Here is a 26,200-nt window from a genome sequence, read left to right as displayed (position 1 = left end):
GATTAACTACCATTTTATTCAGATGCTAGATTTATGAGTGTGGTTTAAGAACCCATATAGAATACAACTGAACCTTTGAAAATTCTGTAAGGCGCCAGTAAATCTATAAAGTTCAAATGGTTAATCACTGATGATACTACGAATCTAAATTGCCATTTAACTGGGGATTGGGTATGAAAAAGCCTTGACATTCTAAACCAACTACCAGGATTGAAAATTTGTCATAGTAAGTTTTCTTAAAATTCTACTGAAGAGCAGCTGGCTAGCATGCCCCTCCTTCAGTTTCCTGTTAATGGCTCCTACACCTCTGTATACATAAACATATAGCACTCCCAATACAAGGCACAATGATGTGAGAAGCTTCACCCACCCCCTCCATACACTGCCCTGAGATCGCTGCTCTTCTGCAGGGGATGTGGTTGGGCCCTGTGTCCTGTTCAACTAAATGGGGGAGCAAATCCTGCCTCCTTGACAAAACAATTATTAGAAACAAAACTCAGTGAGAAACACCTTGTGTTGTACAGGCAAACTTATTTCTGGAATTTCACAACTTTTAAGTGCTTGACTTTGCAACCTTAACTTTCTTTTAACAACTTTATTAGATGTAATTTCCTAGTTTTATTTTTGGAATTTTTTTGTTTTAGAGAACAAGGTTAAAAACGAATTCCATTATGTGCAATTGTAACAAATCCCTTAACATGCATCATCATCAATGGAATCTGAAATCTGAACCTTCAGCACTGCTGCACAGACTGCTACCACTTGCGCATAATAGCTGGCAACAGGAGAAGGCTGTTATCCCAATGTGGGGGATGGACCTCTGTGTATAGGTGCTGGGGAGGTTGTGTGGAGCCTAGGCACTAACCTTCCCTCCCCTTTATGCCTTTGGGAGCAATTGGCCAGTGGGTCCAGGTACTATATCCAGCTGTTGTATCCAGGTGTTGTTTATAGGGACGAGAAAGGGCAACTTAGTTTATGCCCTTTGTGGTGACCTTAGAGCACGACAGGGGCTGCTGTGGTCAAGTACCACGTCCAGAGCTGAGGGAGATACATTTGCGCAGATGAGACCATAACAAAGACTACTTCCCTTCCAGCTCCCTACACACATCTTCTTTATACTTTTCTCCCCTCCCAGGTTCACTTCTTCTCTGCTTGAAACTGCCTCCCCTCTCAACGTTAACACACACTGCCAATAGGATTTTTGAACCCATTCCACTAAACATAGGGTAATTTATAAAAGAAAACAAAACCCAGCACTGGATCAAGACTGTATCTTCCTCTCAAGCTTCCAGCGCCAAATTGTTCTATCTGTATCTGATTTTAGATTTTAAAACATTCAGAGCAGAGATGACATCTTTCTCTGTCTTTGTTCAGCATATAGTCACCTGGCACTGGTCAATCAATAACCAAACCCTGCAGTCTTTTCCCAGGCATAGCTCCTAATGACCTCAACTATGGACGGCAAGAATTTCCCCAGTTAGAACATGCTGAAACATAGATATTTGATTGAATTCACAAAGCCAGTGCTGCAGAATCTCACCAGTCCAGTCTATGCTGAAACACATATTCTTTCTGCGCAGAGAGCGAGTGGCTTCTTTTCAGCTGTAAGTAAAGATTTAATAGTAGATTCTCTAGTATGGCCTTGTATTGCTAAGATGTATTTTATTTTAACAAAACATACCTAGGTACAAGTAATACTGTACTATGGTATATAACAGGGATTGGCAACCTTTTGTACGCGTCTCGCCAGGGTGCTTACCCTGGCGGGCCGGGCCGGGCCGGTTTGTTTACCTGCCGCATCCTCAGGTTTGGCCTATTGCAGCTCCCACTGGCCGTGATTTGCCAGGTCAATGGGGGCTGCAGGAAGTGGCGCGGGCTGAGGGATGTGCTGGCCACCGCTTCCCACAGCCCCCAGTGGTCTGGGACGGCGAACCGCGGCCAGTGGGAGCCGCGATCGGCTGAACCTGCGGACATGGCAAGTAAACAAACCGGCCCTGCCCACCAGGGTGCTTACCTTGGCAGGCTGCGTGTCAAAGGTTACCGATCCCTCGCATATACACACAAATTACTACAACTCAACTACCATCGGAAAAATAAAAGAGCAAAGTACATTTGTATGATGTTATCTGCAGTTTTTATGGTTTGCTTGCTTGCTCGTGACGCTGCTTATATACTAACAATGATTGTTTCACTGCTATGTTCTCTTCCTCCTCTCTCTTGGTTGGGTGGGGTATCTATCTATTGTCTCTCATCAGATATTTAAATGTAAGATCTTTCAGACAGCTCTCTCTTTTTATTCCATGTGTCTACAGTACCTAATAGTATCGAGACGTGATCCCTGTATGGGCCTCTAGGCAAGTTATGCATAATAACTTACAACATGTTTTGTGACTGCAACTATAATCCACCCCCAAATATTAATACATGTATTTTCTGACAGGCTTCATATATTCTACCTTTTTAACTTTTTCCTGTTTTTGAGCTGCCACTATGCTATGGATGAGAAATTAGTGACCTGACCTTTTCCCAAAGCTATGAATGTAGAAAGGCATGTGAACAAATGAACAGTGAAGCAGAGATTTTAAAGGCACACAGAGCTGTATATTATTAATAATAACATATAGCTGCTGGAGCTGAAGCATTTATACTGTGTGCCCTCTTCATTTCTGCATGTGATTAGATTCTCTCATTAGAATGAAACCCATTTATCATCCTCACCGTACAGATAATATGATGATTGATGGCTTTGCAACCAGCTGCATAATATGCAAATATATGGCTTTTTAATATTTTTACAAAACAGCATGCCCGTGTGCGTGTTTTAATCCCCTTAACACTCATATTATAAGTATGTCATGTAATACAATCACAGCAGGACCACTGGACCCTCTCATCAGAATGGACACAATTTAAATAGCAATCAGGCTTGCAGATTTGTGGTATTATCATAGTACACATGGGTATCAGGTTTTGAAATGCAGTCATTTCTCCTCTCCAACACTATCTGATGCAAGACATTGTCTTTACTAACAGCTGACTCATTAAAGTGTCCCATGTTATTAGCACTCTACATATTTACATTTCCTAGATATTAGTAAAATTGTCTTACCAGCTAGTGAGGGAGACATATTTCCTCCTTAGGGAAAGGGAAAATATTTCCTCCTTATTTCCTGCCTATATGTACTGCTGACTTCATTGGGCCGACTCACAGTAGTAAGCCTAGCGGTAAGTGTTTACAAGATTGGGCCACATGGGCAGTGTATCTTTCAGCTGGGTACATAACATTAGAGTCATGAAATGTACTTTTGGAAAGTAAAGGAAATGCCTCAGATATCTTTCATCTTATATGGGCTGACAGAAATCCAATATGTCAATAGACTGAAGTCATTTGTAGTCTGATTGGCTGAGCCATCTCTGACATAACAAGCAAAAATATATGCCTTTGCAGTCCAGGAAACATCTTCGCTACTCAGATCCTTCATTTTTCAACCCTTCTCTAGGAACAAGATTGCACAAATATTTCAAGGACAAAATTCAATAAAGATGAAAATAGTACAAGGACGAGCTAATTCATATTGACACAAGTGAACATGGCAGCTGATGAATAAACTAAATTATTTCAAATCAAATTGGACAGAATTTGACCAAGGGAGTATTTTCATGTGGATTTCAAATATTGGAATGGCAATTTCCTTTTCTGAGAATGGCAAAATGACCCAGACTGATTTTACCTGGGTGATTTTCTACATGCCTCACAGAGCACTATGGATTCCCTATCCAGTTTTATTTCTTATAGCACACCCAATCCTTGCCAGCATAGGAAACCAATAGGCTGGCAATTAAAGAGAATAGAGGAGGCCAGGAGGGAGTCTTCTGCATGACAGAACACTGCCATCAGGCCCACTGACCTAGCCCAAACAATGTACACGTGAAATGATATTCTTCCGCAAATGTATATAATGCACAAGAGCTTCAATTCCTTCAATGCGGTGTAAATATGATTTTCAAAACACTGCCAATTACTCTGACAGAAATGGAACAGCCTCTGTACACTTTGCTGCAGCCAGAACATGCACTGGTGATACAGGAAAGGGATACACTTTCAATTAGCTCATTCCTAGATATGGCTAATCAGACCCCTTCATGCTCTTGTTCTACCCAGTGGCTGGGCAGCTGTGCTCATATGCATCACTTCAGCTGACAGTGCTCTGGTAGGAGCTAGCAGCAGAATTATTTCAGTGAAGGACCTGTGGGTGTTGAAGACCAGAGGCTGGACTGAGACCGATCTTATCACCTTTTAGGCACAGCAAGACACATATCTTCATGCAAGCATTTCCCTGATGGCTAGAAAGCTTAACGTTGAAGAAATGCCTATTCTTACTGAATACCTTGCAGAGATTGTTCAAGAACTGTGAGTATGTGTGTGTGAAATGATTGATCAGCCTTGTCTTCCTGCCCCGGTGTCTCAGTCCCTCCCTAATTTAAATCATGGAGAGGAGGAAAGATGGAGGAAAAAGATGAAAGGAAGGAAAAAGGAAGGGGAGAAGAGAAAAAAAATATAAAGGGAGGAATATAAGAAATCCTATCCGAAGTGTAAATATCAGAGCCAGAGATATCAACGGAGTGCTTTTCTCCTTGTCCACCCACTGTTTAATGGCATAGAGCTATAAATCTTAGACACGCTATTTGAAAGAGAATTAGCCCTCTATTTCAACGTTTTTATAGAAGTACAGGTGTTATAAAAAGCAGACAGAAGTTTTAAAGGACTGATAATATTCTATTATTCTAAAAACTAATGATTTGACCAATGTTGATAAGCGCTCTCTCAACCTCAGAATGATTATGCGCAGTCAGGACCAAGAAAACTATAAATCATGTATATAATTTGATGGCATACAAGGCAAAAACATTTATTATTTTACCCCTTCCCTATAGGCATTTGGCTTACCACTTTGTTGTCAGAAAGCTGATGCCTCAGTTTCCCTTCACTGGCTGCAATTACCCTCCAATGGTAGGTAATGAGTGCTTTTGCTTTCAAGGTAGGTATTAGTCTTCTTGGTGGGTGGTTTAGCTTTGCAGCCAAATACAAGAGTCTACCCCTCCTGGCATAATTAAAAGTCCTAACAAAGAAAATAGTCCTTTTCCACCCCAGGCCAAACAGTCTTTTGTCCTAGGTCCACCTTGATCTTTTCTCTTGATGTGGAAGTGAAGGGAATCTTTCTCCCACGCTCTTTGGAAGATTCAGCCTGGAAACACTAAACGAGAGCAAGTGCATGTACCATGTCCCAAACCCACACTTCTTCTCTAATGCAGGCTGTGTTCTTCTGTTTCTGCTACGGGTCTAAATTTTCACTCATCAGTACAAGGCTCACAATTTTCTAATGTACTGAACCTAGTCCTTCTTGTGCCTCTTTGGGTCTCCTTCTCCCTGGTTCTTCACAGGCCTCTTCCTAGTCCTCTTCAAGTGGGTGAACTACTTCAGGTCTTACATTTTCCCTAGTCATTCCTCCCCACAACCATTCTAGCCTCTTTCCACTCTGAGGAAGGACTTTTCCTTATAATTCCTTGGCACTCCTTCCCAACATGCCTGGCTTTATCGTACAGTTCTTAGAATCTCACTGGAACCTACACCTCCCAGAATTCCCTTGTTTCAGACTAAATGGGGACCAGACCCATATTTAGTCTACAACCTCCATTAAAGTGTCAGCAACTTCTTACGCTCCCCTCTAAATTAACTGCCCCCCCAACCATGTTCCTGCCTTAATGGTAGTCATTTATAATGTGAATAAAATAGTTGGTGTTTTACTTAAAGCTATAGCTTCTTGAGTCAAGTGATTCTGTGAGAACAATTTTTTTTCTTTTTCTCTTTAAAGTGAGTTTCTCGCCCTCATAATTGAGGGAAAATGTTATCTCACTGCATCCTGAAAACTCATATCTGAAGGCAAATTATATTAACAATGAAAAAAGGAAATCTCATTATTTTTAAGAAAATATCTTGATTTTGGGGGTCTGACTTATGGGTTTTGAATGCTTGTGGTTGGTAACACCATAATTAGGGCCCTACCAAATTCGTGGTCCATTTTGGTCAATTTCACAGCCATGGGAAAAATAGTATTTATTTAAAAAAATAGTAAATTTCATGGTTTTAGCTATTTTAATCTGAAATTTCATGGTGTTGTAATTGTAGGGGTCCAGATCCAAAAAGGAGTTGTGTATGTATGGGGGGATCATAAGGTTATTGTAGGGGGGTTAGCAGTACTGCTACCTTTACTTCTGCACAGCTCCGGGCAGCGGCGCTGCCTTCAGGGCTGGGCAGCTGGCGAGCGGTGGCAGCTGGCTGGGAGCCCAACTCTGATGGCAGAACTACCGCTAGCAGCAGCGCAGAAGTAAGGATGGCATGATATGGTATTCCCACCCTTACTTCTGTGCTGTTGCCTGCAGAGCTGGGCCCTCAGTCAGCAGCCGCTGCTCTCCAGCCAGCCAGCTCTGAAGGCAGCACAGAAGTAAGGGTGGCAATACGGCAACCCCCCCTAAAATAACCTTGTGACCCCCCAGCAACTCCCTTTTTGGTCTGGACCCCCCATTTGAGAAACACTGGTCTCCTCCATGACACCTGTATAATATAGAGTAAAAGCACACACAAGACCAGATTTCATGGGGGGAGATTAGATTTCATGGTCCGTGACATATTTTTCATGGCTGTGAATTTGGTATGGCCCTAACCATAATAGCTTGTTGTGAAAGGATGCAGTGGTTTACATAGTAACTGAGGTTGTTCTGCCTAATTGATAGAGCGCTGGACAAGGACTCAAGAAACCCACATCCTATTCTTGGTTCTGCTGCTGGCCTGCTAGGTGTCTTTGGGTCTATCATGTTACCCCTCTGTGCCTTGGTCTCCTCATCTATAAAATGGGAATTATGATACTGTCCTCCTTGGTAAAATGTTTTGAGATCTACTGAGGATCTACATATAAATACCACTACAATACAACACTTATTCCCATCACAACAATCCTCAGTTGACGGGAAGAGATATAAAGCCAGAGTACATTGTTGTTGTAGTACATTGTTGTGTTGGTCTCAGGATATTAGTAAGACAAAATGGGTGAGGTAATATCTCGAAAGCTTTTCTCTTTCACCAACAGAAGTTGGTCCAAGAAAGATAGTACCTCTCCCAACTGGTCTCTCTAATAAAGCCAGAGTACATTTTACAAGATAAAAAAGACTTCATATTTACCTCTCAGAGTCTGTAAATATTATGCATTAACTGGCATAACAATGAAAAAAGCCACCAACCCTGTATATATAGAAATATCATTATTATGGTAAAGGTGGAAGCATAATGTAGGTTTTATGAATTATTGATAAAAGTATGTTACAGGGTTAAATATAGAGAATCTTGCCTAAAGGACACTGCAAGGACTGTGTTAAAAAAAAAATAATCACACCCAGACAGTTGTTAATGTGATTGTGGGGGTTAAGTGCTCCCTTATGTCTGGATGAAGACTTGCCGAGAAAAGTGCTTCAGTGGACATTGTTCTGAACCTGTCTGAGGAGTTCCTTTGTGTTGCAGAACAGGTGAACATAACTGGTCAGAGAAGGGTGGATTAATACCTAAACCCATTTGAATAAGCTCCTGGTCAGCGTTCAGACCAATTTTCAGAGTAGCAGCCATGTTAGTCTGTATCCGCAAAAAGAAGAACAGGAGTACTTGTGGCACCTTAGAGACGAACAATGAATAATACATTTGTTAGTCTCTAAGGTGCCACAAGTACTCCTGTTCTTCTTTGTTCAGACCAATGTTTTCCATGCTGACTTGCTGCATGTGACTTAGGACCAAAGACTTTCCCTGGTGTGAGATACGACACCAGAATGGACAGTGTGCTGAGAACATGTGACAAAGACATCCAAGGTCAAAGAGGGAGCCAGTTTTTGGCTACAGAGCTAGACAAAACACTGTTGTAGCTGGGGTATCTGCAAGTGCAACTACATGTATGTAAGTCTTGCTACTGTAAAACAATCAGAAAGAAAATATCCTAAATTTGTCATAAACTTTGATTCCAACAACAAAAACCTGACCTACTTCAACCCCTCAAAGTGTTATTGATTGACAAAGAGGCAACTCTATAATTTAATACAGCCTCATTATAATTCAACTAAATTAAAATGTATGGCATATTTCTGAGACCATAACCATTTTAAATCAGGTAAAATTTATCTGATTTTCTGAACAGAGAAGGATGGTGTCTGATCCTCTAAATCATTCAGGTTACGAACTAATGCATAAGAATTTTTTTTTTACTTGGTCATAACTACTTACAGGTAGACTTTAGTTTTTCCAGGTAGAATATATATGTGATATATGCAGCAATCTCAGTAAATTCTGATTTTAAAATGTTCATTTTGGTCTATAAACCTAGATAAGCTAAAAAAAAATACATACATTCTATGACTCAGATGAAATATTTGCTTTTCTAACGTTCGTATTAAAAAAAAGTCTCAGTTGATAGCGGAGAAGTGACATTAAAGAATTACATATTTCACTTGTAGCCAGTGTCTGAGATACATTAGTTTTATGCACTAGTCAATATACATCAGCTATCTTCAGACAAGAATACTTTTTCAATTCCAAGATAGTTGCAATATATCTAAGTGATTATCACAGGACAGCCCTGACTGGAGCAACCTCCGCCAGTAGTTCTCAGCATAACTGGTGCAACTGCCTCAGTTTCTCCTTTCAGAGTTCACCGACAGTCCAAATAGTAGCGCAAATGGCACTTGTGAAGTTAAATACAGAAGAAAACCCCATGAGCATCACAAATCCCAACACCATAATCCAGGCAATATACCAAATACTGCCCCGATGTCCCTCACCATGCCCCAGCCCTCCAGCGCTACTCTGGTGTCCCTTATCCTGCCTCCACATCTCTCACATGCCCTGGCTCTCCAGCCTAGACCTCTCTGGCCCTCTGGATTCAGCTCTTAGAGGTGTTCAAGCTATTCATAAATGATCTGGAAAAAGGGGCAAAAATTGATACAAAATTACTCAAGATAGTTAAGTCAAAAGAGACTGCAAGGCATTACAAAGGGCTCTCACAAAACTGGGTGAATGGGTAACAAAATGACAGATGAAATGTAATGTCGATAAATGCAAAATAAGGCACATTGGAAAACATAATCCCAACTATACATACAAAATGATGGGATGCAAATTAACTGTTACCACTCAAGAAAGAGATCTTGGAGTCACTGTGGATAGTTCTCTGAAAACATCCACTCAATATGCAGTGGCAGCCAAAAAAGCTAACAGAATATTAGAAACTATTAGGAAAGAGATTAATAACACAGTAAATATCAACAGAGTCCTGTGGCACCTTTAAGACTAACAGATGTATTGGAGCATAAGCTTTCATGGGTGAATACCCACTTCCTCAGACACAGTAAATATCATAATGCCAGTATATAAATCCCATGGTATGCCCACACTTCAAATACTGCATGCAGCTGTGGTCACCCCATCTCAAAATATATATATTAGAATTGGAAAAAGTACAGAGAAAGGCAACACAAATGATTAGGGGCATAGAACAGCTTCCATATGTGGAAAGACTATGACTTTTCAGCTTGGAAATGAGATGACTAAGGGGAGATATGATAGAAGTCTATAAAATCATGAATGGTGTGGAAAGAAATGAGTAAGGTAGTGTTATTTATTCTTTCATATAACACAAGAACCAGGAGTTACCCAATGAAATTAATAGGCAGCAGGTTTAACACACAGAAAAGGATGTACTGCTTCACACAACACACTGTGGAACTCATTCCCAGGAGATGGTTTGAAGGCCAAAAGTATAACTGGATTAAAAAAAGAATTAGACAAGTTCCTGGAGGATAAGTCCATCAATGACTATTAGCCGACATGATCAGAGATGCAACCCCATGCTCTAGATGTGCCTAAGCCACTAACTGTCAGAAGCTGGGAGTGGATGACAAACGATGGATGATCACTTGATAATTGCCTGTTTCTGTACATTCCCTCTGAAGCACCTGGCATTGGCCACTGTTGGAAGACAGGATACTGGGCTAGATGGACCATTGGTCTCACCCAGTATGGCCGTTCTTATGTTTTCTCCAGCTCTGAGAGCCAGTGGGTATCTCCTTTCTCAGGCTTCAGCTCTCTCCAGCCTTGATTCTCTGGCTCAGGAAGGTCAGCAGGCTAATCCCTCCATTGGCTTCCTAGCTCCCAGCACTGGCTTTGGCTCTTGAAAGTCAACACACTAACCTCTCCACTGGCTTCCTGACAATCCTTCCCTCTTTCCAGAGAGGGCCTGCAGAGAGCTTCCTGCCTTCCATAGCTTTCCCCAGAGACTTCCCTCAGTCTCCTGACTTTTTCTGGCTGACTGTCACCAGAACTCTCCCGCTCTCAGCCTCCCCTTGTTCTACATAGAACCCAGGTGGTGTCCCACCCTCTTAATTGACCAAATTAGGAACAGCTGTTCTGGCGTGGGGGAGCTGGACTTACTTTTTTCACAGGGGCCAGTCACCCTGTGATAGCTTAGTTACATGTACTCCAGAAATTTGCTATTTATTACCTAATATCCCGAACTTTTTATTTCTTGATTGATTCTCTAACTGCTCAATAATGCAATATAATGTAACATTATCTTCAATTATAACTACACATTTATTATCTGATGATTGACGAGATTCCTCTAATTCAGCTATCTTCCTCTCTAAAAGCTTTTAGTATGGATATCATAAGTTTCTGGTTCTTCCTCCCAGTGCTTAATTTGTAATGAAAGAGGTGCTGGATCTCAAGCAATTTTTTAAAAAAAACTTTCATAACTGATGCAGCAAGCCCGAAGGTGCCAGGGCTATGAAATGCCAAGCCTAGAGGTACCAGGGCTCAGAACTTGGTAAGGCCTGGCACAGATTAAGTCCTGATTACTTCTCCTTTTTCATACATTTATTCCTGTGATGAAGCTATTGTCTGCAAATTATGAATTGTGAAGAACCTTTCCTTAATGGATTGAGGAGCTATAGAAGAAAAGGATTGCATGACTCCAGTGGATAAATGCTTCTATGTAGTCTGCTCTGTGTAGAAACTCCAGATGTCAAGCAGATGTGTAATAGTCTCTGAGGCTTACCCGATAACCTGTGTATATTTGTTTATGTGTGTGGATGTGTGTTTTCTCTCCATACTGGCTTGGAGTATACGAGAGAAATCTAAAATCACAACAGCCTGGAACAGAGAAGATAATCAAACTCCAGAGGAGAAAAAAGATGAAACAGATACCATCTTTTAGTGTATATTCCCTCTTCATTCCAGAATTCGTGTCCAAACTCCACCATAGAGAAACAAATCAAAGGGAACAAGGACCTGCATTTAACTTTATCTCCATTCACAATACAATTCAGTTATTACTATAACTTGTTGATATTAGACATTCAGGGAAAGAGAAAAAATAGAAAAATAATACTATAAAACAAAGTACAAATAAGCAATATTGGCAGTGCAAAAGCACCCCTTTCTACAAGGTAAATGATTCAGGAATCAATAACTGGTTTGCATCCTTGAATATTTTAAAATAACAAACAAAAAGGAGTGCTGATGCAGTGAGGGGATTTGGAAAACACAGAGGGCTTGATGTTCCATTGTTTTGCATCATTTGAATCTTTTTTCATTTTTTTAACAGATGTGCAAACTGGATTTAAAATGTTATTGTGTGCACATCAATGTGAGTGATAAGTTCTGAACTGGTTGTGTTTCACACCCAGGTTGCACAGACGTAAATAACTACACAAGATGCAAGACAGCACAAATCAGCGTCAAGCTCTCAAGGAAATTTTAATCCCTTCTTTCAATCATATCAGCCTGCTGATGTGCCACAGAATGGGTCTAGGAAAGAGGTTTTCAGTCTGTGTTGAACATTTAAATTACTTTTAGCAATATACTTTTATCTGACGTTTGTATTAAATTTCATGCCCCAACATTAATCAAGAAATCAAAAGAGAATACTACCATACAGCATCTCTAATGAGTTGAAGATATGCAGTATAAATCAGGGGTCTCAAACTCAAATGACCATGAGGGCCACATGAGGACTAGTACCTTGGCCCGAGGGCTGCATTACTGACACCTCTCCCCCCCGCCCCCACTCCACCCCTTCCATGAGGCCCTGCCCCCGCCTTGCCTCTTCCCACCCCTTCCCTGCCCCCATTCCAACCCCTTCCCCAAAATCTTCACCCCAACACGCCCCCCCAGGGGGTGCAGGAGGGATGTGGGGTGTGGTGGGGGCTCAGGGCAGGGGGTCGGGGTGCGGCAGGGGGCTCAGGGCAGGGGTCAGGGTGCAGGATATGGCAGGGGGTCAGGGCACAGGAGGGATGCGGCATGGGGCTCAGGACAGTGGGTTGGGATGCAGGAAGGGTGAGGCAGGAGGTCGGGGTGCAGGAGGGGTGCAGGGTACGGCAGGGGGTCAGGGTGCGGCAGGGGGCTCAGGGCAGGGGGTTTGGCTGCAGAAAGGGTTCGGGGGGCAGGATCTGGCCTGGCGCGTACCGGGAGCAGGGTAGGCTCCCTGCCTGCCTGCGCTGTCCCCGCAAGAGGCTGAAACGTGGGGAAGAGGGGGCGGAGGGGCTGTGTGTTTCTGTTGCTTGAGGCAGCACCTCCAGCAGCTCCCATTGGCTGTGGATTCCCGTTCCCGGCCAATGGGAGCTGCTGGGGGCGCTACCTGAAGTAACAGCCACACACAGACCCTCTGCCCCCGCTTCCCCACGTTCCAGCCTCTTCCCGGAGCTGAGCAGGGCAGGCCAGGCAGGCAGGCAAGGAGCCTGCCCTGCTCCCGGTGCACGTCCGGCGGCCACTCTGGTAAACACTGGGTGAGTGCGGGGGGGGGCTGCGAGGGGCTCACGGGCCGCAGAAAGTCACCTGCCGCGTGTTTTAGACCCCTGGTATAAATCATAACACTTTATTTTAATTGTAACTTTTAGGGCCAAATTCAGCAGTATGTTCTGAGAAGGAAATGGAATACGGCTTCCATATCTATAGTCTTATCCCTCTGACACCACTGATGCTAACCATGTTCACTTTTCCCAGCAGGACTACTGCTCCGATGAATTTAAGTCCATCAAAACAGGACTCCCCTCTGACAAAACAGGAGCTACCCAGTGACATTGAAGGTCACATCATCTATAGCCTCCAATGACTGGACAACCAATATAATTGTAGCATGCAAAACTAGCTTGGGAAGGAGAGTCATGATTGGTTGAATTATCTCTGATGACATAATAGTACCACTTAAGAGTGACCTGAACTATTGACCTAGTCCTATTTTTAGGCTATGATCATAACACTTAGATACAGCATATGCTGTAGCATGTAACATATGCATGAGATTTCAATGAGTTTTAACTACATGGAAAAGTTGAAGAGTTTGAATTAATCCATTATTAAGATCATTTGGGATGATATGTCTGAGAACAAGTCTAAATTTCTTAAAGAACCCATGTTAAAATTAATTTGAATTCAAACTAATTATCAGATATAACTATGTTCTCAGAACATTCATTCTGTACTCAGAGAGTAAATACAATGTGTATGGGGAGTATATGCTGTCAAATCCCTGCTCCTAAGTGCAAAACTCAGCTCAAATGTAAATATGAAGTCATGAAAAGTGCCTCCATAATGTTAGGTATTCTAATTTCTACTCTTCACCCCTGTTTTAAATTGTACATCTGAAATCCCACTTACATTTTTACAGTGAATTATTCCTCTTCAGGCTCTCTCTGTTATCTCAAGTTAAGGAAATATACATTCTCTTCTAGACTGAGATGCTGCAACCCTTACTTACATGAGCCACCATTATATAAATTCACTGAAGTCAATGGGATTACTGACATGAGTAGGGATTACTATTGTAAGGAAGGGTTGCAAGATCAGCCCCCTAAATTGTTGCATCAGAGATAATCAAATTATTACTGTAGTTTCAACGCCCCCCTCCAGTTATACTAATGTTTTATGTATGCTATACATAGTACTTTCAAGACTGGGTCACTAAAACATATGCAAATCTTTTAAAGTCATGCACAGTAGCAGCAGGAATGAGCATGGAAACAAATACAAGAATTAAACTGGAATCAAGGATAATGCATATACATGGACTAATTTCCAGAGGTGCTGAGCACTCAATTGTCAATGAAGTAAAAAGGAGCTCTGGGTGCTCAGAAACTTGAAAACCAAGCTACTTACATTATCACCATCAGAACTCATTGGATAAAACACTGCGGTCTCTTAAAATCAAGTATGTATATTTAGTATACTGAAATACATGCCTATTATGAACCACCTAGGGAAAATCTCTTGCTTGCTAAGTGGCAAATGCAATCTAATTTATCATCCTATAAAAACAAACAGATACTGCTTCCAAAGTTGATCATGTCAACGAGAAAATCAATGTAACATGGTTGGCAGTTTTCTTCTTACAACTGAGAATTTGACAGGACATCTTTTCTTCCAATACATGCTTCACAGCAGGACAGAATGCTGAGGGATGTGTAGTGCACCCTAGGCAGATTCCTAGACAACTGCTGTTCAACGGTAAAAACCTGCATGAAATGTGTGCTCTGCACTAGAAAGGTGTACATCTGTTCAGCAGCTTCTCTTTTTACTTCTCCAATTTTCTCCCATTTGGAAAAATCAAAGCCCTAGGCTTCTGTTTATTTTGTCTAATGGTTTTTGCACCTCAGAATGCAGTCACCTTCTGCTAGTGCAATTTGAATCTCCTGTTTAAAAAAAAAATTTGTTTAGACAGCAGTGACCCTGTCCCTCTAGAAATAGCACAAAGTTCTAAAATGTAAGCCTTGTTTGTTTTAGGGGAGATAATACAACACAGAAACATTTCCTTTACCTTTTTAAAAGGACTTGTTCTGTTCTCCTATTTAGACTATTTTCTTATTTTACTTTTCTTGCCTGTGTACGTCTATCAATTGGCTTGAATATATTTCTTCCTTTCATTTTAATTCTTTTAATGCTACTCTCCATCTTCATTAGTTTTCCTAGGGTCAGTTCTGAAAATGTTGTCACACTTTTCTTCTGACCAGTTTCCTGATACTGCAGAAATGGTCACGGAAACTAATCTTCCTGCTTCAAACTTTAAGAGAGAAACTTCAGTGGAAGACGATAATAAACAAGAACAGATTATACAGATCCCACTCTCGGCAACAATGCACATTTCCTGACACAGCACACAATTAATTAAAATGAAAGAAGTTCAACAGTTTAAACTGGTAAAAGTGGTTATTCTAATAAAAAACGTCAGTATTTTAGTCTTTTCAATGTTGAGATGATTGTGCTCTTTGATATCAATATTAAAAGCTTAAAAAATAACCCACACCACAGAATCATAGTTTAAGGACTAACACAATTCCTCTCTTTACTACCTGCCATTTTTCTGTCACTCTTCCTTCTACACTTCACTCCACCTGCCAGGCTGTTAGAGAGCTGCCACAAGTTTAGTGTTAAAAGCCTGACATTTAGCCTTTTTTCCTTAGCTTTAGTCAATCAACAGCATTCCCTGTCTGAACTTTCTGAATGCACTTTACTAAATAGTTGGATAGTGTCAGGCAGACTGAAACTGTGAGATTGACTGTTTCTTTCCCTTCAGGAAATGTGCAATTGTGCCAAGTGCAACTGTTTGCCTGCTTGTCTGAGAGCCTAGCTTTCATTTACTTGGTATAGGGAGACCTGAAAACTGTCAGATAATGGCTGAGCGAGGGAGTTTGTATCACCTCTAGGAAAACACCTGTCAGCTACTATGTACAGCCCCAAGTTCAATAAGCAAGAAGACAACTAAGGCAGTAGAATCAAGGGAAGGAAACAAGTATGTGACTGCTGGAAAGCTGATTGGCCAGAAATCATCACTATATATGCCAATCAGTGTCTGAATTGGAAGTTGTTTGGTGTTTGGATTGTTCAGATGAATGTTGTTGATAGACTGGGATATGTTTTGCAGCTAGATTGACTTCAATCACATTTCTACTACTGAACTGTCATTTGCAGAAATACTGTTTCCTAAGGTGGCATGTTGAGAAATGACAATGCACTGCTGGGCAATTTGGAAATACTGATGAGCAGATAGGTGTTTTATTATCTGCACATCTGAGTGCTCAGTTTGTTTGCAAAAGTGAGGAGACAATACCTTGGACTAGAATATATGGCATGATTATTTTTTCTAAACAATAATAATACAGGCTTTTTATTCACAGTACTCAAAAGGCACCAGAGAATATTGTTTTCTGGAAAGAAAAATTCCACACTGCATTTATAGACAGTTCCTTTCAAATATCCTCTTCTATAGTTTAAGAAAAAGTAAAGATGGGCCCAAAGCCACAGTCTGGAACTGAATACCCACAAACTCTGGGACAAACTTTCTGGCTTTGGCACAGCTATACAGAAGACTTTCTGGCATCTTTTCATACTAACATTCTACTGGAGGGTACACCAGAACTGTTAGTCACTGTTACCCCTGGTCTACACTACGAGTTTAGGTTGAATTTAGCAGCGTTAGATCGATTTAACCCTGCACCCATCCACACAACGAAGCCTCGGTACTGTGGACGCACTTCGCCGACTTAATGCGCTTAGTGGGGACACACACAATCGACTGTATCAAATCGACTTCTATTACTTTCTAAAAAATCGACTTCTATTAAATCGACCTAATTTCATAGTGTAGACATACCCTTACTCTCTGCCTCGGCAAGACGGAGCTTTCCTGGAGATTAGATTGTGTGTCAACTCCCTGCTGGACCAGTCTCTCTTCCTCACCAGACAACTCCTCCAGGATCTCCCAGCCCAAACCATGCCTAGCAAGTAACAATCAGTGAACTCCAGCCCTCGAGCACCTCAGTTTCTTTGCAGTGAACAACCCCTATGAGTGTACATTCACAGAAGGTATTAAGTTCCCTGCTCTTTTAAAAAGTCATTACATTACAGCTTATTAACTTAACTAGGGTAAACACACGCCTCCCTTCAGACACAGCACTGAGCTGCTTTATAGTAAAAATAACAGTTTGGGTGATACCAAGCAGAAGGAATAAAGATAGAAATAATTACAAACAAATACAAGTAAAAATATGAGTTCTCATGGCTAAGACCTAACTTAGACTACACACTTTTTTCAAGATAATTTCCTCACCAATCTTCCCTTTCCAGAAATAGCTGACTAGCTCTTAGCCAGGATCCCCACAGAGTCCAAGATGCTTATTTTCCTTGTCTCCTTGGGTGAAGGAGAATCCAAAGTCTCTCTGTGTGTCCTTATATCTCACAGTCTTCCTTTGTGTTAAGGGTCAAATTGACCCCCTGGGGTTTAGTCTCCTGCTTCCTCCAGGGGGCCAACTCCATCTTGATCAAGGTGTCCCTTGGTGTATTCCAATGCAATGCCTCCTGCTGCAGTTTTAGAATGTAAATGATCTCTTCCTATAAACCTCTGATACAAATGAATGTGGGGAAATAGAACAGGGGGGCCTTTTTTTTTTTTTTATAGCCAGAGCTGTGAATCTAAAGGCCCCGGAATAAACCCTCCAACAGAGATCTGTTATGCTGACTGTCCTTACACAGAGCGGTACAGGCCCAAGCCTGAGCAAGACTGAACAACACAGTTCTTTGCCAAACTCGGTCAAAGGTAATGGCCAGAGTAGGGAGGGGGAAGGAACAATGCAAACTGCTTTAGCAATATAATAACCGCAAGTTTATGAAATACATTAAGAAATTGCCTTTGCAAAAAGCTAATCACTCTTGCAAATTGTAGCTATCTGCAAACTTTCCAATTCCAGCTATCTGCAATATTAGCCAATCATAGATCTTCTTTAGGCGTCTCATGGTAACCCCCCTTAACCCTTCACCGAACCCCCCCGGAAAACAACATGTGCCTTGCTGAGAAATGTACTCAAACTGGTGCCAAGTACCACCCCTGGGGAAAACCACTAAACGCCCCTCTACCCAAATAAACACCCAACTCTTGGGAAATAATGAGGAGGGTACCGGGTGGAGTGTGGGGGGGGGCTGACCCCAACCCCAATTTCTTAACTCATGACGTATTGTTTGTACTTTGCTTGTGGTTTAATGAAATAAAAACCTGCCTGCGAGCAGTCCTCGGTGTGTCAGTCTTCGGACTGCATCCCAGTGCACTGGTATGTATGTCAATAAACTGGCCTCAGACTTGAGTCTTTGAACTCTGGGTGGAGGGATAGCTCAGAGGTTTGAGCATTGGCCTGTTAAACCCAGGGTTGTAAGTTCAATCCTTGAGGGGACCACTTGGGGATCTGGGGCAAAATCAGTACTTGGTCCTGCTAGTGAAGGCAGGGGGCAGGACTCAATGACCTTTCAAGGTTCTTACCAGTTCCAAAAAAAAAAAAAAACTAAAATCACTCTGTGGATGTCTTTGACCACGACATGAATAACCCATCAAATTTGGCACACCTGGTTTCTGGTGTTGGCCTCTTTCCTTTGTCTTGAGAAAACCTGTTTATCAGCTCCTCCTAATGTGCCTGGTTTAAACACCTTTTTGTCACAGACTTTAAAGCATAATCCCACAGGCAGAATTATCACATAATTTCACAATAGTGTTGACCAATGTGTTAGAAGTTTCAAATGACACCTCACAAGGCATATTTTGTACAGATCTCATTGCAGTAGTGTGCAGGGTGTGTAAACAGGGGTATGTTGGGTCACACCATTTTAATTGTTCTCTCATGGGCTCCATCCTGGTATGTGTGTGAAGGCTACTCACGGAAGAACCAAACCTTCCAGTTCACTGCAAATCTAGGACCCCACACTAAAAAACTGCTTTCATACATAGGCCAATTAAGAAAAGAGAAACTATGTCACTGATTAATTATTATTAATATTGCAGCTGTGCCTAGAAACCACAATTAGACACGAAATCATGTTAGACACTGTACAAACACATAGTGTGAGGTGATCCCTGCACTGAAGATCTTACAATCTAAATAGACAAAGGGTGGAAGAGGAAACAGAGACAGAGAGAAGTGAAGTGACTGGGCAAAGTCACCCAACAGATTAGAGGCAGAGTGAAGATTAAAACTCAGATCATCTGATTCCCAGGTCAAAGCCTGATCCCAATTGACCACAATGCCCCCCTAAAAGATCCTCTGCTTTGAAGCAGAACATGTAGGGCTTGATCTTTCAGGAAAGTGGATGATGGTTGTGAGAATAGTGGTGAGCTGCTAATAGGGCAGCTGAGGCCTTGGCTACACTCGCGAGTGTAGTCGCGCCACCAGCACTGCGAGAGCTCTTTCACAGCACTGTATGTACTCCATCTGTCCGAGGGGAATAGCTTGCAGCGCTGCGAGCGAGCAGCGCTGCAAGCTCTAATTACACTGGCACTTTACAGCGCTGTACTCACTGCACTCGGGGGGAGGGGAGGGGGGCGTTTTCACACCCCTGAGCGCAGCAAGTTGCAGTGCTGTACAGCGCCAGTGTAGCCAAGACCTATGTATGGCAAGCAAGTAAGGGAAAGTAAACTGAAAGAAGCAAGACCTATAGCTTGCTTGGCTAGCAAGAAGACTGTGTGCAATATCTGTCAAAAGGTACTAAGTAGCTCTCTCTTAGCAGTCCTTGTATAATTTCTTTTAATACTTGGTTACCAAAAACTAAACAAATTTTAAAAGATAAGTGACCAATCTCCAGAAATGTGCGATCAGAGATTTACTCTTGATTTAAATCTTTTGCAGTGCCTACATATTACAGTGAAGGGTGTTTATATACATCAGAGACAGAGTGTGACATTTGTGATCGCCAGGAAAAGTGTTTTTAAGTAAGTTTGCCATATTCTTAGGGATCAGACTAGAAGTAGAACATATTGGAGTCCAATTATTCCACCCATTTCAGGGCTCGGGGACACATTTCCATAACACTACATAGAGATTTAGTTGATAAAAAACAGCACCTTCCACACATATTTTGGATCATTTTAAAGACATAGTAGAATAGCTATAATCATCATTTGTATAAATATTACATTTGAGGTTTTAAAACACAGGTTAGGTATCTTGGAATTTAGGCACTTTAGCCATGTGTATAGAAGAGCGATTTATTTATCTATCCCTGTGACCAGCTGTCTGTGCATGGCTTTGATTTGTTTTGCCCAGCAGCAATGTGTATAAAACAGCTTGCACCAAAAGGCAAAAAAAGGATACATCTTCCAGGCCCAGGATTATTTTGTGCTGAGCAGCTTCCTGTTTCTATTGAGAGGGTGCTTATTCTTATGAAAAACTAGTACAGATGAAATTCTCAATGGAAATCTTTGGCACATCTGTAGATTAGGATAGTGGGAAAGCAACAAATTGTCTCAATCAAATGCTTGATTTCTGGTTAGCTTATAAACAGGAATTGATACAATGACATCATGTTCATCCCCTTACAACTGTTTTTTTCAGATACACCAAGCAATCCTTTACATTGTGTGTTCAATGGAATCAACACCGTGCTTTGAGAGATGTTTCTGGCATCGGAGAAGGCCCATTTACAAGTGGCTGAGGAAACCCATATCAGCTTGAGCGTGGAGACAAAGAAGTGGAATAAGCTTTTGACCCGGTCTTCCCCCAGACAACTGCTGACACCCCCTTTAGGGTATGCCTCAGAGCAAGGAGGCTGTCAAATTTACCAAGCAGCATTCAAACAGAGCATCACAATGTAGCTCCTTTCCCCTGGTCCATTCAAGAACTCAGTATTTTCTCAGCCTGAGAAAGTGCACGCCAGCATATTTCAGGCTGCAGAGCTCATTTCACCTTTCCTCAAATGTGAACCTGTGGACAGTCTTGTCACAAATTTCCCTGTCAATTCCTGAGCCTGATTAATAGGAAGGAGCAGATGTCCAAGTCTTTATCTATCATGCCAGACAGTTTTCTTTGTGATTTACTTGTGTGTCAAGAATGACCCTTCCTTGTACTGAAGAGACCAGCACTAGAAAGGATAGCCTTTTATTGACTGAGCTGTCCACCTCCATCTGGGTATTGAAAGCACACGTTCTGTACTGCAGTTGTGATGTAGTGACTAATTATAGACTAGCACCAGTGTCTGAAAATGCACAGAGCAACTGCCATCATTATGATAAAGGGTGAGAGGTTTCAGTTTTTCTCTAGGAAGAGATTTAGGTGTTTTTGAAAAGGAAGAGAAACAATACATTTAGTGTGTGTGCATGTTTCAATGTAAAACAAGCGGTAATCAGTGTGTGCCGGTACTTCGTTTCCTGTCTATTAAATATATAGTTGGGAATTTATGGCAAATTGGGGAGGAAAGTGGAAATAGGTGAGTGAGGAGAGGGGCAGACAGAAGTAGCCAAGTAAAACGGGGTGGAGAAGCAAAAAGAAACTGAAGGGATTGGGAGCAATGTGAATGGAGAGGCAATCCTGACTCTACTCCCTGTGATGTCACTGTGAGCAGGAATAGGCCATTCCATTACTTTTTACTTCTTTATTGCTCTGTGCCAATGGAATCCAAGAGATATTAAAGGCCAGATATTCCTGGCATAGCTCCCCTTGTTGGACAAGTAATTATTCTCTGACCATTGCATTTCTCTGTTTGTTCCAACAGCAAAATATATCTGCAGAGATTTTGTTTAAGATGTTTAGTTTTACATTATCCAAATAAGGCCATTGATTTCCACCAGTATGAAAACAGGTGATGGATATCATGAGAGATATTGATCCCATCCCTCTCACAGAAGCCCCCAGAACTGCTTTAGCATCTGCTGTCTAGTGGCACATGAGGCTACCTATTTTCTTTACCACTACTGTCTGTTTGGCTCCATCATAAGTTGTCACTATGACGGAAGCATCTTTTTTGATCATGTGATAGGTCATTCTTTATCCTTCATGCCTTCTCTTTCCTCCGGGTAGGATCCAGGCTAAAACATACCTTATGCTTCTGCAATGGGGTAGGCTGATGGGAGACCAAACCACCATAATCATCTCTGTCTAAATATTGAGTCAGCAGACTGCTGACTCATGCAGCACAACACTTCCACATTGGTTACATGATTTTATCAGTGAATTTCCAAGATACTTCTTAACCAATGCTGAGGGAGTGCATTCAGCTTCTTGTTGTGTAATTCCCTCATTGGCCACGCTTCTGAGACATACAGTTGTGTTGGAAGATCAATAGAGTCGAATAATCTCCTTGCCTCTTCCAGAGTTTGACAAATGGTAAAACAGTCCACTGACTTTACTAATGTTTGCTTTCACTTGTTTAATGAGCAGGCCATTAGCAGATATTGTACTTCCAAGACAGACAAAATCATCACCTCTTGCACACTCTTCACCATCAATCACACATCTGCCAGTGCTGACAGCATGCTCTTTTATCTCCATTATCTTTGTCTTCTGCTTACTGATACGAAGTCCCACTTTGGCCGTTTCCCCTTTTATGCTCATACAGGGTCTTTTGAATTCCATCCAAGTTGGTATCCAGTATGACTATATCGTCTACAAAAGCAAGTCTCTCAGCTTATTTCTTGCCCAAACTATACAAGTGTCCTCGGCAGCCGCCATCGCTCATTTCATCACAAGTCCATGCCAATGCAGAAGAGAGGTGGGATAGTATGCAACCTTGCCTTACACCAGTACGGTAATGTACTCCATATGTAATTCACCATCACTTCCTTCCCAGATTTTAACATTCTAGCATCATTCTTATCATAGCTTAGTGCATTACCACTCTTCAGTTGCCTTATAGCCTTAGTTTCCTCCTCAAACATGATTATTTCTAGCGAAATAGTAAGTCTGCTATTTCTTTACATTTCTCATTGTGTGCTAGCTGTTCTGGCTGGTTAAGCACAGCCTGGGAATGTTCCATACAATGGGATCTCCATCCTTCCTTCCTGGTTCAATATTACAACAGTTTGAGAATTGTCATCTCACTTGTTTAGATACCAGAAAAAGCTTTTTAGAATCCCATTTCTTATACTCCTCCTCAACTTCTCATGTTTTATTTTCCATCCATTATCTCTTATCTCTTCTGCTGATCTTTTATCTTCATTGTCTTTGTTTGCATATCCTTGTTAAAGAATAGCTCTTCAATTGCTGTCTTGCTCTTGTTGAATGCTCTTCTTTAATTCTTCTCTCTTCAACAAACCTCAATGTATTAGATTGGAGCCATTTTTCTTTCTTAGATCTTCATCCCCACCGTAATCCTGGTTTCATCCTCACTTGCTTCTTTGAAAAACTGTCATTGTTCTTCTATGTCATATAGCAGTGTCTTTAACTCTTCAAATCTATTGCTAAGTTGCAATTTGAAATGTGCCTTCACTTCTGGATCTACTAACTTTCTAGATTCAGACATGCATTCTTCCTTGCATAGTATTACCTTATTTTGATTGTCTCCAAAATAAGATGGTCTTTATGACATCAGCACTTGCCTACACTGGGGTGTCTTACAGTGATCTTCTCCAGTGCTTACCAATAGCAACACGATCAAGCTGTTTCTAGGTGAAGCCATCATTTGATCTCCATGTCAGTTTTTCCTTGTGTGGAAATAGTGTATCCCCAATGCAAAGACTGTGTTTGTATCCAGTATTATCATGACCAATCCATGCATTTGGATCTCCCATAAGGAAAATAATGTCATTTATTGATTTTGCCAAGGACGCTCTGCAATCTTTCATAGAGACAGTCTGACCTATTCATTGCTATCATTTGTTGGTGCATAACACTGAAAACTGAGACTTTAGTGCGGTTTGTCACAAAGCGAGCAGTTAATGTTCTTGAGTGTACAGGTTCCTGTATCTTCAGTGCTTTAGTAGTTTCCTTACTCAACAATAAGCCATCCTCATCCAGAATATAAAACAATTATACCTCCCATCCAGTCCTCCTCCTCTCACTCAGTCTAAGTCTACTTAGGCCAAAGATTTTCATTTCTCGGATAACTTGTATAAGTCTACCTATGCTTCAGAGTTATCCAACATTCCAACATCCAATTTTTGTCTTAACCTTAGTTGTAAAGATACCCTCTTTTCAGATGCAGAATTTCCTTGTGGCTCTGATTCTCCATCATCACTGTGTCAGCCTGGATTTGCTGGCTGACCAGTATTATCTTGTCTTATGTCTCTAGCAGATCATGGTTCTCCATAGCTGATGTCTGTATTTGCAAATCTGTGACAGTCATCTTGTCTTTGGGTTGTTTCCATAACAGAAAGCATTTTCACATGGACAGGTTGTTAGCCTGACTCATAACCCTCTGCCAGGACCACCAGTGGACTGCCTTAAGTCTGGCTCCTATCATTTGACCTGTCTGGTTTATGCGGGCCTACCAGCAGTTATACAACTGTCAGCATAACTCTCAGAGCTCCACAACCACCTTCTTCCTCATTTAAAAAAAAAAAAAGGGATAAAAATGCACCACACTATGATTATTTTGCGATGGCTGGAACTACTCAGAGTATCATGAGAAACTGGTCCAAATATTTTCAATTAAAGGAAATTTTGTCAAAATCTCTTGTTTTATCAAAGCCACTTCAGTTTTTGACAAAGACTTAAACCAGGGGTTGGCAACATTCGGCACGCGGCTCGCCAGAGTAAGCACCCTGGCAGGCCGGGCCAGTTTTATTTACCTGCTGACGCGGCAGGTTCGGCCGATTGCGGCCCCCACTGGCCACGGTTTGTTGTCCTGGGCCAATGCGGGTGGCGAGAAGAGGCGCGGGCGAGCGATGTGCTGGTCGTGGCTTCTCGCCGCCCCCATTGGCCCGGTACAGCGAACCGCGGCCAATTGGGGCCACGATTCGCCGAACCTGCCGCGTCAGCAGGTAAATAAAACTGGCCCGGCCCGCCAGGGTGCTTACCCTGGCGAGCTGCGTGCCGAACGTTGCCGACCCATGACTTAAACTAAAAGATTTTTGGTTCCAAGCTCTACCCCTGTCCCCAAAAGTAAGTTGGTGAATAGTTTGGTGGTTAGGATATTGGCCTGAAATGTAAGAGACCCAGGTTTGAGTCCTTGCTCTGCTTAATTTGAAGCAATCTGGGATGAAAAATCAATACCAATTCCTTGATATCCCACATAACAAGTGAGTGCCCTAACTACCATGCTATAAAATGAACACATAAACATTTTTGTTTTTGTTCCAATGCAGAAGGAAATGTTTTTAAAAATATCAAATTGCCACGAAACGGTATTGTCCTCCCGTCAGCTCTAGTATTATGTTCACTATTTAGATTTAGAAACTATTGTGGGTAATGTTTACTTCTAGGTTCCCAAATGTGTATTTAATTTAGATTAATAAATACTAGAGGTGCACTTAAAATAGGAGGTGTAACAACTACTCTCTCTAGTATGTATATTTAGAACTGTTACTATATAAGTCAAAGTAGTGAATTTTTTTTAAATGATCAATTATACTTCATAGCAGTTAACAATGACAGTTTTAGTAGACTTACTTTAAAATTACTTTATTATAATATATTACTAATAACATTTTGCATTTATAAATATTTTTAATTGAGATAAACACCACACAGAGAATAGGTTTTTACAACATCCATTCTGCAAGTGTTCTAACATTACAAACCTGGTATGATGGATGTGGTATGATTATTTATTCTTGGGCTTGGAATGGAGATGATTGGTTGGCTCATAAGCAAGCTGCTACTGAAACTATCCATTCTTCTGCCTAAAGCAGCATAACTGATTGCCAATACCACTGTGTGAACTTGCTGAGTTTTATATAATTTAGCTCTGTCTGTGAAAATGAATAGTTTGAGTATGAACAACCCACTCCTAATATAGGCCAATACATTCCTGCTCCTTAGACAGGTGAACAATGTGTGTGTGTAGGAGGGAGCAATGCTGGCAGAACACCTCTGCTTCCCTACTGTCGATGAGAATGTTGTTGGTTAATCCACGAGTGAAAGGAAACAGTTTTGCATACATTTGCCAGCTTCTCAGTTATTTTCAAGCTGGTGAGTTTTACAACTTTGTTAGCTGGCAGAGCTGTGAGCATGAAAAGCAGCAATTTACCTCACTGTTCCCATTCACCCCCCAGGTTATCACCTAGGGTGTATGGCTCTTTGCAGTCTTTTTTGAATCCAAGAAATAGCAGTCCCAGGATTCATCAACAAATGACTGTTCTTTATGTTGTTGCCTCTTCACAGATTATGGGCTGAATTCATGCTTGACAGGGGTGAATGGTCAAAG

At 41.5% G+C, this 26,200-nt stretch overlaps 1 protein-coding gene and 2 long non-coding RNA genes across 5 annotated transcripts in view; 2 read left to right on the top strand and 1 right to left on the bottom strand.

Moving 5' to 3' along the window:
• Window positions 1–26,200, bottom strand: part of RALYL (RALY RNA binding protein like) — a 585,620-nt gene that overhangs the window by 236,157 nt on the left and 323,263 nt on the right. The window lies entirely within an intron of this gene.
• LOC117873623 lies at window positions 1,436–24,551 on the top strand. Its single transcript, XR_004644775.1, has 3 exons — window positions 1,436–1,604; window positions 19,750–19,832; window positions 20,455–24,551. It is a non-coding gene; the product is annotated as an uncharacterized LOC117873623 (long non-coding RNA).
• LOC117873622 lies at window positions 4,176–13,136 on the top strand. Its single transcript, XR_004644774.1, has 3 exons — window positions 4,176–4,411; window positions 4,936–5,011; window positions 13,094–13,136. It is a non-coding gene; the product is annotated as an uncharacterized LOC117873622 (long non-coding RNA).

The sequence above is a fragment of the Trachemys scripta genome, chromosome 2 (genome assembly GCF_013100865.1).
Source record: "Trachemys scripta elegans isolate TJP31775 chromosome 2, CAS_Tse_1.0, whole genome shotgun sequence".
Lineage (NCBI taxonomy): Eukaryota > Metazoa > Chordata > Testudines > Emydidae > Trachemys > Trachemys scripta.
The sequence above is the reverse complement of the archived record's forward strand: the minus strand, read 5'-3'. Positions and strand labels throughout refer to the sequence as shown.